Source organism: Coenobita brevimanus, chromosome 69 (assembly GCF_032717465.1).
Source record: "Coenobita brevimanus isolate Jiangsu-jjx chromosome 69, ASM3271746v2, whole genome shotgun sequence".
In the NCBI taxonomy this organism is placed as follows: Eukaryota; Metazoa; Arthropoda; class Malacostraca; order Decapoda; family Coenobitidae; genus Coenobita; species Coenobita brevimanus.
Window position 1 is genome coordinate 30574415 of NC_137022.1, and position 12500 is coordinate 30586914.

At 45.9% G+C, this 12500-nt stretch overlaps 1 long non-coding RNA gene across 1 annotated transcript in view; it reads right to left on the minus strand.

The window, feature by feature from the left end:
• LOC145406181 (uncharacterized) overlaps positions 1 to 12500 on the minus strand; it is a 50931-nt gene that overhangs the window by 26575 nt on the left and 11856 nt on the right. Inside the window, exon 3 of the long non-coding RNA XR_013898503.1 lies at positions 11448 to 11491. This is a non-coding gene — a long non-coding RNA (uncharacterized LOC145406181). The remainder of the gene's footprint in view (positions 1 to 11447; positions 11492 to 12500) is intronic.

A 12500-nucleotide genomic window follows, 5' to 3' on the forward strand; every position in this document is an offset into this window, starting at 1 on the left:
GGAGGAGAATATGAAGGAGGGAGGGGTCAAAGAGGGAGGGAGGAAGGAGGGATGGAATGGAAGGAGGGAGGAAATAATGGAAAGAAAAAGAACGCGATGGAGGGAAAGAAGGGCCATGAAGGAAGGAAGGAAAGAGAATCAATCAATTAAAAAAATACATTAAGGAAGAAGAGAAAGGGAGAAGATGCTATGGAGGAAAAGATCACGTGAGAAAGGAGGGAGGGAGGGAGGGAGAAATCCGAGGAAGGAAAGATTGGAAAGCCCGAGGGAGGTATGGAGGGAAATATGGATGGAAGGAAGAAGGAAGGAAAAGGAAAATGGAAAGAAATATTTGGGAGACATATATAAAGGGTGAACTGAACGTGGAAAAATTAACCAAGGAAAGAATGAAAGAATGAATGAATGAATGAATGAAAGAATGAATGAATGAAGGAAGGAAGGAAAAATGGAAGGAAGAAAGGAAGAAGGATGGGAGGGAAAGGCCCAAGGGAACAAGCTTTTAGCAAATAAATCTTTTAATCTGAGGTCGTTGCATTATATATTACACACACACACACACACACACACACACACACACACACACACACACACACACACACACAAATTGAACTCACTTTCTCCCCGGCAATTCATTCCACCTGACTCTCTCTCTCTCTCTCTCTCTCTCTCTCTCATTAAGAACATTTTTACCTGTAGTACGAGAGGGGACGAGAAGGAAAGGAGAGATAAAGAAGGGGGAACGGAAGGCAGGAAGGAAGAAAAGAAGGAGAGAGAGAGAGAGAGAGAGAGAGAGAGAGAGAGAGAGAGAGAGAGAGAGAGAGAGGGGGGGGGAAGTTAAGGGAAAAGAGCTCCCTTCTGAGAATATTTTGGCCTGAGGGAAGTCTCTTTCTCTCTCTCTCTCTCTCTCTCTCTCCATCCTTCCTTTCAGTCATTTCATCCACTGATTTCCTTATTCATCCATCCACCCATCATTTCTTCCTTCCTCCATCCATCCATTCACTGACTCATCCATCCATCCTTCCTTCCTTCCATCCATCTATCCATAATTCTAGCTCTCCATTTTATCTATCCATATACATTCTCTCCAACCATCTCTTCATAATCGTCCATCCATCCATTCTTTCATTCATTTTCCTTTCACTCATCATTCATTTTTTTTTTAAGTTTACATACTCATCTTTCCTTCAATTCAGTTTTTTTCCATCCACCCATCCATCCATGCACAGATCCACCCATCCACTCACCAACCCATCCCTTCATTCCACCCACTGTCCCATTCATCCACCTTCCCTCCTTCAACTCATCCATCCATCCACCCACCCACTCATCCATCCATCCACCCACCCACTCATCCATCCACCCACTCATCCATCCATCCATCCACCAACACAATATCCTGCCATCCACTCTCCGATGCAAGGGGTCTGAGTGGTTTGTTTACATCTTATCAGCTGTAGTTCACTGAACGCCGTTACCATGGAGACAAGGCATGCTTGAATAAAATATGGCAATAGTAGTAGTAGCAATAATAATAATTAATAATAATAATAATAATAATAATAATAATAATAATAATAACAGGCTAATACTGAAAGACGAAGAAGACGAAGAAGACGGAGAAGGAGGAGGAGGAGGAGACGAACATGACGACCAAGAAAAACCATAAAATCAGTATTAATAATAATAATGCGAACCACTACTAAACAATAATAAACAAGCAGACTGAATGCGGTGCCTCGTTTGAACTTCCAGTGGTTATAATTAGTGAGAGTGCTAAGTGCTCTCTCTCTCTCTCTCTCTCTCTATCTATCTATCTTTTTCTCCTCTGAAGCATCACACGCCAGTATCTCACTCTAACACTAATACAAACATCAGAAAATGATATATGAAGAAGGGATACATGATAGAGAGAGAGAGAGAGAGAGAGATGAGTGGAGTGGAGTGGAGAGACGTGACCTTGAAAAAAACACCTACCTTGACAGTGGTGTCCTGATGAGGTGGAGTCAGACGGGTGGAGGGGTGGAGGAAAGGTGGAGAAGGTGGAGGAAAGATGGAGAGAGGATGGAAGGAAACGAGAGGCGAAGGGCAGACTACGTGGAAGGAAATGAGAGGGAAGGTAGAGAGAAAAGGCAGAAAGGCGGAGCTGAAGGGAGAGAAGAGGAAAGTGGAGGGATGGCTATGTGGAGGGACTATGTGGAGGGAAAGTGGAGGGGTGGAGAAAATGGAGGGAAGAATAGGTGGAGGTAAAATTAAGGAGGAAACAAGGAAGGTACAGTAAAAGTGGAGGAAAACGTGAATGATGTGAAGAAGTGGAGGAAAAGCCAGGTGGAGAGGTGTGGTGGGGTGTCTGGATTGAGGCGAAGTCCTCTGATGTTGAGGTGGAAGATTATCACTCCACCCTAAGCTCCACACTAGAAGACACTGTACATATGGAGGAGGGTGATGTGGAGTGGTTAGGTGGCGCCCGCAGTGAATTACAACCTTATAACTCCACCAGAAACTCCACACACACTCTTGAATGTGGAGTGGAGAGGTAACGTGGAGTCTGTCGGATGCTACAGTGGAAGATATCAACTCCACTAAGAAACAGGAGCAAAGTGGAGAGTGGAGTGGTAAAGTGAAGTCCGTTTGATGCTGCTGTGGAAGATTATCACTCCACCTAAACCTCCACAAAAACTTGAAGAATGGTGGAGGGTGGGGAAGTGGAGTTAGCGAGAGGGTGCAGTGGAAGATGCCAACTCCACCTTAACCTGCTAAAAGTCGAGGGTGGAGTAACGATGTGGAGTATGGATGTGGAGTCTCTCTCTCTGGTGGAATATTATCACTTCCACTCTCTCCACATTAAGGTCAAGTATACAAATTCACTCAGTATTTTCCACACTATGGTCACATTAATCATACACCTCACGATCACCTCCACCACTATTTATATATTATTATGATTTTCCCAAGCCTGATAAAATGCAAATATATAAACAAATAAATAAATGAATAAATATTATAGAGAGATAAATACAAATTCACAAGCACATCATCATAAGTACTTCACATCTGTTTGTTTGTTTTTTGTAGCGCACCGTCTCAAAGTCTGGACACAAAGACACAAAAGTCCATTCACAAGGTCCTACACGCTAGTAAACACGATAAATGATGGCTCCTCCCACGTCTTCACACGTCACCAATTGGGCACTAATACCGACCGTCAATAATGAATGAAGATGGTCAAACGGGATACCGCCTTCAGGAGAGGTGTGATGTACGAGGGAGGGGGAGGAGATTCTTCATGTTGGTAGGGTCAAACGATGTTATGGGAGACTTTTTCAGTATCAACAGTTCAATCTTCTATACATTCGGCCACAACCTCCCCTCAGGGTATGCCACCGTCACAGTATACCGCGTCAGTTATTAGTACAATCGAAATAACATACTTGATATATCCACCACTGGTTCACAGACTCTCCACCACCACCACTACCGCCACAGTCTGACACAACATCCACTCAGCCACCGCCTCTCCTTTAACCCTTTAACCTTGGGGGGTGGCATATCTATTCTTACTCTGAATAATGACCAATAATTTCACCCACCAGTGGCAAATCCTCCGAGGTGTAAGAGTTATTGATCACATACAACACGAGTCAGTTCTGTAACACCGTAATTCACACACAAACATCCAAAAAAAAAGTGACAAACATGCCACCTACATGAGTTTGCTGTCACTGGTTTATCCATTCGGCCATCACCTCCCCCTCAACAAACTGGTCAGTCACACAAAGGCTACCACACTAACACAGAACCGTAACACACTTCCCGTAACCACCAGCCAGTTATCTAGATGGCCATCACTCCTGTCTGGTACCCACATGTTACTTCAATATCCACTCGCCCAACACCTGCCCCTTAATAAGATGGCCCGTCACACGAAACACGTCACACCAACACAGCACCGTAACACCCGCTATATCCACCACAAATTATACACATCATAAAACTTCATTAAAAAATAAATGAATACAACATCGTACTGCATGAAATTCCATGACCTTAGTTATGAGGTAGAAACGAGTCTCCTTGGTTACTAGTCAAATCTGTCCTCCAATTTAACGACACCTGGCCATCAACTGAGCTGAGAGGGATAACATGTCAGAAAAAAAGGACTATAGTACCAGAAGGGATAACAAAAGCTCTATCGAACCCCCCCCCCCACATTTCGAAAAGTCTCCCATAAGCTGGAAAAAAAAAGAAAAAAAAAAAAAAGAAAAAAAAAGGGGGGGGAAAGGCAGTGAAAGCAGGTCATGTCTCAATAACACCCACACCTGCTATGCTATTTTTTAGATTATTTTAGCGATAATTACTGAATATTACAGATTATTTCAGCGATTATTACTGAGATTATTTCTGCGATTATTAGAGATTATTTTAGCGATTACTTAGTGATTAATCAAGGTATCCCGGGGTTAGTCTGATAATCCGCCCTCAGACACACACGCATATCATTCACTTGCATAAATAACTCCACTGATAGTCACATGGTGTAGGACGAAGTAAAGGGATAAAGGAGTGTTACATGGGCCTAATAATTCACTTAACAAATAGCTTCACTGATAAATAAAGTCACTGGGCGAAGGACGTAATAAAGGAGTGTCAAATAGGCCTGGTAATTCACTTAATAAAATCACTGTTAATAAAGTCACTGAGCGTAGGAATTAAAGAGGAGTTAAAAGAGTTATTCCTTGTATCACTCTCCTTGGATCCGGTTTCTTTTATAGCCTCACGCTCTTTCTTCTCTCTCTCTGCTCTCGAAATGTTGATGGCTGTGGTAGTTGTGGTGGTGGTTGTGAAAGTTGTTGTGGATAGTGGCAGTTGTGGTGGGGGATGTGGTAGTGGTGGATGGTGGTACTGGTGGATGGTGGTAGTTATGGTAGCTGTTGATGGTGATAATAGTCGTGACTGCTGCAATGGTCGTAGTAGCAGTAGTGGTGGCGGTAGTAATTGTGGTAGTTGTGGATTGTGGTAGTGGTGGTAGATGTCGATACCGGTGGTGATAAAACGAGTTCAATCTGCCTCACTCTCTCTCTCTCCCCCTGCCTACCTCAGCCCTGCCTCACGCAAACGCAAGCCGGGTGAGGCAGGCGAGGGTAAGGCAGATGGTGGTGGTGGCTGTTTTCTAGGCTAGGTAAGGCAGGTACAGGCCATGCATACGAAAAATTGAGGTCAGGAGGCAGGTGGGTGAGGCAGGTGGGTGAGGCAGGGGGGGAATGAGGCAGGAAAAAATTTTAAGAATGTTTAAGGCAAGAGGGAGGGTGTGAGGTAGGTGGGTGAGGACAAGGTAAGGCAGGAGAGCGCAGTCAGAGGAATGGCAGTGTGAGGCTGGGACAGGGTTAGGCAGGGTGAGGCAGGGGTACGGTTAGGCAGCTGGAACTAACAACTGGCAGAAACGGTGGAGGAGGTAGGCAGACAGGCAAGGCAGAGTTGGAAGGATGTGGAGAGGCCGGGAGGAAGAAAGACTGGAGAGAAAGATAAACGGAGGGAAAACAGGAAGGGAGGAAGAGAAGGCAGGATGGATAACAGGATGACTGGAGGAAGGGTTGGGGGGGAGAAAGAATGGAAGGAGGGAGGGAAGGAGGCATGGAAGTCTGAAGGAAAAGAGAGTATAGGAGTGGAGAGAGAGAGAGAGAGAGAGAGAGAGAGAGAGAGAGAGAGAGAGAGAGAGAGAGAGAGACGGAGGGGAGGCAAGCCAGGCAGGAGGGAGGACAGGCAATAAAAGGGTGGAAAGGGGAAAGGAAGGAAGGAAGAAAGGAAGGAAGGAAGACTGGCAAGACACAGAGATAAAAATGGAGGATAGAGGAAAGATGGAGAGAAGGGTAGGCAGCCGGGAGGGAGGGGAAAAACAGAGAGACAGAGAGGGAGAGACAAGAAGGAGGCAGAGGAAAGACGGAGAGAGAGGCAGGCAGGATGCAGGAGGAGGAGGAAAGGATGAGGTATGAGAGAGGCAGGACCCGGGTGTGGTGTTCAAAGGAGAGGCAGGGGGTAGGCAGGGAATTAAGCCAGAAATTTAGGCAAGAAAGTTAGGCAGAATACAAAGGTTGGGCAGGCATCTAAGTACAACGTTTCGGGAGGTAAGTTAGGCAGGGGAGCAAGGAAGAGAATTTAGGCACAAGGGTGAGACTGAGAACTTAGGTAGGATAGTGAGGCAGAAAATTTAGGCAGGGTAAAAAGGAAGAGAATTTAGGCAGGATAATGAGGCAGAGAATTTTGGCAGGATAGTAAGGCAGAGAGTTTAGACAGGAATGTTAGGCAGAAAAAATACCACGGAGGTGAGGCAGTAAAGTTAGTTAGGCTATTTACCGCAGGCATTTAAGCTGGACAGGTAATTAGGCAATAATGTTAGGCAGTAAAATTAGAGCTTAGGCAATGGTGGCAGGCAGACAGGGAGGCTAGGCAGAAAGTCAGGCAGGGGGGGAGGCAGGATAATTAGACAGAGAACACAGGCAGGGCACTTAGGCTATAACGTTAGGAAGTTAATTTAATCTATCAGCTTAGATAAGATACCAGGCATACAGGGAGGTTAGGCAGGGGTCAGGCAGAGGTTAGACAGGACACTTGGGCAGGTCAAGCAAGGGAATCAAGTTAGGCAGGGGTCATGTAGAGGTTAGGCAGAATACTTGGGCAGGTCGAACAGGGAAGCAAGTTAGGCAGTAAAATTAACCTTGCAACTAAGGCAAGGGCACTAGGCAGACGGAGGTGAGGTAGGGTAAGGCAGAGGGGCTAGGCATAGAAGTTAGAATAGGCAGGGATGGCTGAAAGGCAAAGAAGTTAGGCAGCCATGACAGGATGGCAAAGAGGCAGGTCATTCAGGCAATAAAGTTACGGGAGTAACACTTGGTAGGCAGGGAGGTCAGGCAGGGTGGATAGGCAGGAAGGTTAAAAACGGAGGACAGGCAAGAAGGTTAGGGATGGAGGACAGGCAGGAAAGTTAGGGACGGAGGACAGGCAGGAAGGTTAGGGACGGAGGACAGGCAGGAAGGTCAGGTAGTGATGAAAGGAAAGGAGTTAAATAATAAAATTAATGTGTCAGCTTAGCAAAAACACTGGGCAGACAGGGGAGGGGGGGTTAGGCAGGAATCAGGCAGCGAAACGAGAGAAGGCACTTAGGCACGTTACCCAGGCAGTGAAGTTAGGCAGTAAAACTAATCAGACATCTTAGGCAAAATGGCACTGGGTAGGCAGAAAGACTATGCAGGAGAGTGAGGTACAGAAGCTAGGCAGAGGTTAGGCAGGGCATTTAGAGGTCAAACTGGCAGTCAAATTAATCGTGCAGCTTAGGTAATGGGTAGGCAGGGGAGGAAAGCCAGACCAAGAAGCTAGGCAGAGGTTTGTCAGGGCACTAAGGTAGGTCAACAAGGTCATCAAGTTAAGCAATAAAATGAACCGGACAGCCTAGGCAAACGCACCAGGCAGGCACAGAGGTGAGGCACGGGATCAGGCAATAATGGTAGGCAGGACATTTTAATCCCTTCAATACGGTGCATTTTTCTCTTACTACTACCACCTCCAGACGATTTTCTTCAGCTTAGGAGAGACTTGCAACTGGAGGGGTTGGATACAGCCTTCATTAACCCCTTCACTGCCACACGTCATTCCAAATCTTTAAAAAATCCTCTTGGGGAACAGACACACTTCAAATAAATAAATAAATAACCGGATTTATGGTGGTTACCCAAGCACGAAGCGAGGCATGTCAACCAGGCAGTCATGTTAGGCACTAAAATTAATCTGGCAACTTCGGCAATGTCACTAGACAGGCAAAGGTGGTTAGGCAGGCTGAGGCAGGTCCAGGCTAGAACCAAGGCAGCAACACGGAGGTATGTAGGGAGGCAAGTACGTAGGTAGGTAGGTAGATAAATAGGTAGGCAGGCAGGGCGGGAGGCAGGCAGGCAGGCAGGCTAGGAGAGGAGTAGGAGGCCGGCAGAGGGACGAGTTGAGCTGATCACAGAGAGGGACACAGAGATGCGTGGCCATTGGGGCGTGTGGGAGGGTTAAAAGCCCCTCTCCCCACGCCCACATGCCCCCTCCACGCCCCGGCCACGCCCACGGGAGGCAGGGAGCGTGAGGGAGCGTGGCACTGACGTCACAAGGGAGCCTGGGTGGGGAGCGTGTGGAGCTTGAAGCTGGTGGTACAAGACTGGTTGGGGATCGATACGGGTTGCTGCTGCTGCTGCTTTCTACCTCCCTCCCTCCATTCCTCTCTCCCTCCCTCTCTACCCGGCTCTCTCTCCAACACACACTCTGTCCCTCTCCCTCCACCACACACACACTGCCTCCCACTCCAGCACACACTCTGTCTCTCTTCCCTCCAGCACACACACACACACAGTCTCCCTCTCATGCACACACTCTCTGTACCTCCCTCTCCAAAACACGCTCTGCATCCCTCTCTCCACCACACAGTGCTTTCCTCTCCAACAACCCTCTCCCTATCTGAATCTCCAACACACAGGTCCTCTCTCCACCAGTCTGTCTCCATCCACCAACCACACTTCATGTCTCTCCCACTCTGTCTCCTTCTCTCCAACACACACACATTGTCTCCCTGTCCTTCTCCCTCAGGAATTCCTTCCCTGTCCCTCCAACACACTGTCTCCTCCTCTCTCCACCACACGCACTTTCTCCCTGCCTTTCCAACTCTCTCTCTCTCTCATTACCACAAATACGTTAAAAATATAACCTCAATATCACAAACATTTCCACTCTTGGGGACTTATCTCGTGTACTTCGAAGGCTCCCCATCCTATTATTATTATTATTATTATTACAATGGGGGTGAGAATGAAACCAACACTAAATTACAAAAAAGGCACAAAATTCGCTTAAGTGCTGCGAACATAAAGCCTCCCTCCCTCCCTCCCCCTCTCTCTCTCTCTCTCTAAGTAAAGATTTAAACTTCAGCACTAACAAACTCTATTCTTTCCACTTTAACATGGCCAAAAATTGTCATCTCTCTATCTTAAATGTCGGGCTGTAGCAAGAGCCTAACACTAGAATATGGTGCTAGTCACGAAGAAGTGCTACGGAATTAAGTAAAGCCATATTCTCACCAATATTCTGCCATTTAGTGCAACACGATATTAACACTCGAACACAACGCTAGTCACGAAGAAGTGCTGGGGAAAGGACGCAGAGCCGTAGTACTGTTTTTTCCTGACACAGAGTTTAACAGGGGATTAAAAGAACGATATGGTGATAGTCACGAAGAAGTGCAGTGGGATATTAGAAGGAAATGGAGGAAAATTTGCGCCACTTGAGGTGTACCAAGCATTAGCACAAAGACCAACAGAAGCGCCAACCAAGACCACCAAACTCAATGTAAGTAGGATAGTCAGCTCCGGGCAGCCTTCACTGAGGGATGGTAGGCCCCTTTCAGCACGCCGGGTCACCTTTATTTTTTTACGGAGAAAATATAAAAGTCTAGGGGGAAAAAACTACTAAAAGAGTCACTCCAAATGAGGTCGCTTAGGTTTACAACACAACTCTCTCTCTCTCTCTCTCCCCGCCAATTTTTGATATTCAGCCTCACTCACACCATCATTCTTTCATTGCTCTCTCTCTCTCTCTCTCTACCATTTTCTCTCATTCTATTTCATTCACACAACCACACAAACTTTCCACTCAATATTAACCATCACTAACTACCATCACCATTAACATAACTACCACAACTACCACAGCTTTTCACCACAACCACCATTTCCACAACTACCATCACCCAGACCACAACCACACCTACCAAAATAGCATAAATACAACCATCACAATCAGCCACCACCATCACAACCACAACAACCACCACAACTGCCATCATCACAAACACAACCACCATTTCCACAACTACCATAATCATCACCATCAACTACCACCATCACAACCACCACAACTACCATCATCACAAACACAACCATGACTTCCACAACTACCATAATCATCACCATCACCTACCACCATCACAACCACAACTACCACCATTACGTAAAGCAGGGGGAAGCCCAGACATTGAAAGAGGGGGGGAGGGGAGGGAGAGAGAAGAGAGGAGAGGAGGGGAGGGGAGGGGGAGAGAAGAGGGGAGAGGAGGGGAGGAGGAGAGAAGAGGGATGCTGGGAGAGGGAGGGAAAGAGGGATGTAAGGGAATGAGTTAGTGGAGGTGAAAAGGGGTAGGGGGTATGCAAAATGAGAGAGAGAGAGAGAGAGAGAGAGGAGGGGTGGTGGATGGTTGAGGGGGATAGGAGGGGTAATTTCCAATGATCCAAGTTGCGAAAATGACCTCTCTCTCTCTCTCTCTCTCTCTCTCTCTCTCCCTCTCTCATACAAACACCTGGCGTCTTAGATCACTGAAGTACTGAACTACAAAACATTAATAATAACAATAAAAACAACAACAACAACAATAATAATAATAATAATAATAATAATAGCAATAACAATATCAACGTCATCTGATTTCCCTCACCTCTTCAGTCACAGGTTTTGGTTAGGTCAAAATTAAATAGACAGACAGACAGGCAGATAGTCAGAGATCGACAGAAAGGTAGGTAGACAGGTTTACCCAGGCCCTTGCTACCTGCAGACGATTTTAATTGAACTTGTTAAAAATTATAGATAGGTAGGTAGGTAGATAGGTAGCCAGGTGGGTATGTAGACAGGCAGGAAGGGAGGGAGGTAGGTAGATAGATAGATAGACAGATAGATACACTCTGATTCTTGCTACCTAGATGTTTTTAGTTCAACTAACAAAACTCTACCACTCAGAATGGTGTTTGTATTTTAGGGGGCTGAAATGAACAGGCCAGTCCACCACTCCAGGACTGAACGAATTTCCATGCAAGGTTAATGATGACTATACCAAACCCCGACACTCCCTACTCCACCCCACAGCTGAATAAAACCGTCTGGAGAGAGAGAGAGAGAGAGAGAGAGAGAGAGAGAGAGAGAGAGAGAGAGAGAGACGCTTGGCAAGAGGAGTTAAAACATAAAAAGCTGAGTCGGTGAGTATGGGTTTATGAGATGGGGCGTATAATTAAACTTATTATGCTCATCACAGCTCTCTCTCTCTCTCTCTCTCTGACCAATCACGAGGTTTGTTTACTATGACGTCACGGTCCATTCATAAATCAGCTCCAATGAATGAGTGGGATGACTGACAACATGTCTTACGCTACTCAATCAACGGTGTGTGTGTGTGTGTGTGTGTGTGTGTGTGTGTGTGTGAGAGAGAGAGAGAGAGAGAGAGAGAGAGAGAGAGAGAGAGAGAGAGAATACACATGGATACATAATAAGTATGGTATATAATGTACCGAATGACAAAATATTATAAACTTAGAGACAAGAGGAGAGGGCGAAAGAAAAATGAAAAAGAGGAAAAAGAAAAACAATGGTAACAAATAACAACATACCTGATGACGTAATAGCGTGACCTGACCCGTCCAGCGAGGTCAACCTGCAAAGAAAACAATTATTGCATGAGTCATCTGCAATGGCATCTCAAATTGGGAGCACTCAGTGATGAATGAAGGAATGTGTGCTTAATATCTCAGAGAAACTGTGTGTGTGTGTGTGTGTGTGTGTGTGTGTGTGTGTGTGTGTGTGTGTGTGTGTGTGTGTGTGTGTGTGTGAATAGTGTCATTCAATCTTTCATTTTCCCTATAGTCAAACCACCTCCGTTTTTCTTATTTGTTACATGAGAAAATGTGAAATATACGGAAGAAAATAGCGAGAGAGAGAGAGAGAGAGAGAGAGAGAGAAAGGGGGGGGGAGACATTATGAGGGCAAGAGGGGTAAGATATCCGAGGGGAGAGATCAGATGAGGGAAGGGGAGAAAAAGACACTTTACAACACAGGAGGAGGAGTAAAGGGGGAGAGGAGAGGGAATGGGAGGGAATGAAAAAGGGGGGTGGAAGGAGAGAAGAATAGGGAAAATAGGGGAGATGGAGGGATGATAAAAGGGCAGAATATAAAAAGGGAGTAAGCAGGATATACAGCTAACGAAAAGGCCTATTGATCTATAAAGGGAGTGTCTGATAAGGAAACACTAATTATTGTACAGATCTATTGAGCAACTGTACCACGTCCATCATTAAATAAATACAAAATAAAATACACAAAGGGAGAGAAGAGAGGATGGGTAGGGAAGATGAAGGGATGGGAAGAGAGAAGAAAATAAAAAAAATAAAGGGAGGGTGAATGGGGATGGAAGATGAAGGGATGGGAGTGAGGGACAAGATGAAGAGAAGAGGAAATGACGGAAAGGAGGAGAGAAGGGAAATAAACTGTTAACTGAGGGAAGAAGTTTTAAAGGGAGGGGGAAGGAAAACGGAAGGGGGCTATTTAAGGGAAGGGGAAGGGCAGGGAGGGCCAAGGGGTGGGTAGGTGCCTCAAGGGGGGAGGGTAGTTTATTAAAGGATGGGAAGGGAATGTGAAGGGAGGGGAAGGAAGCAATTTAAGGGAAA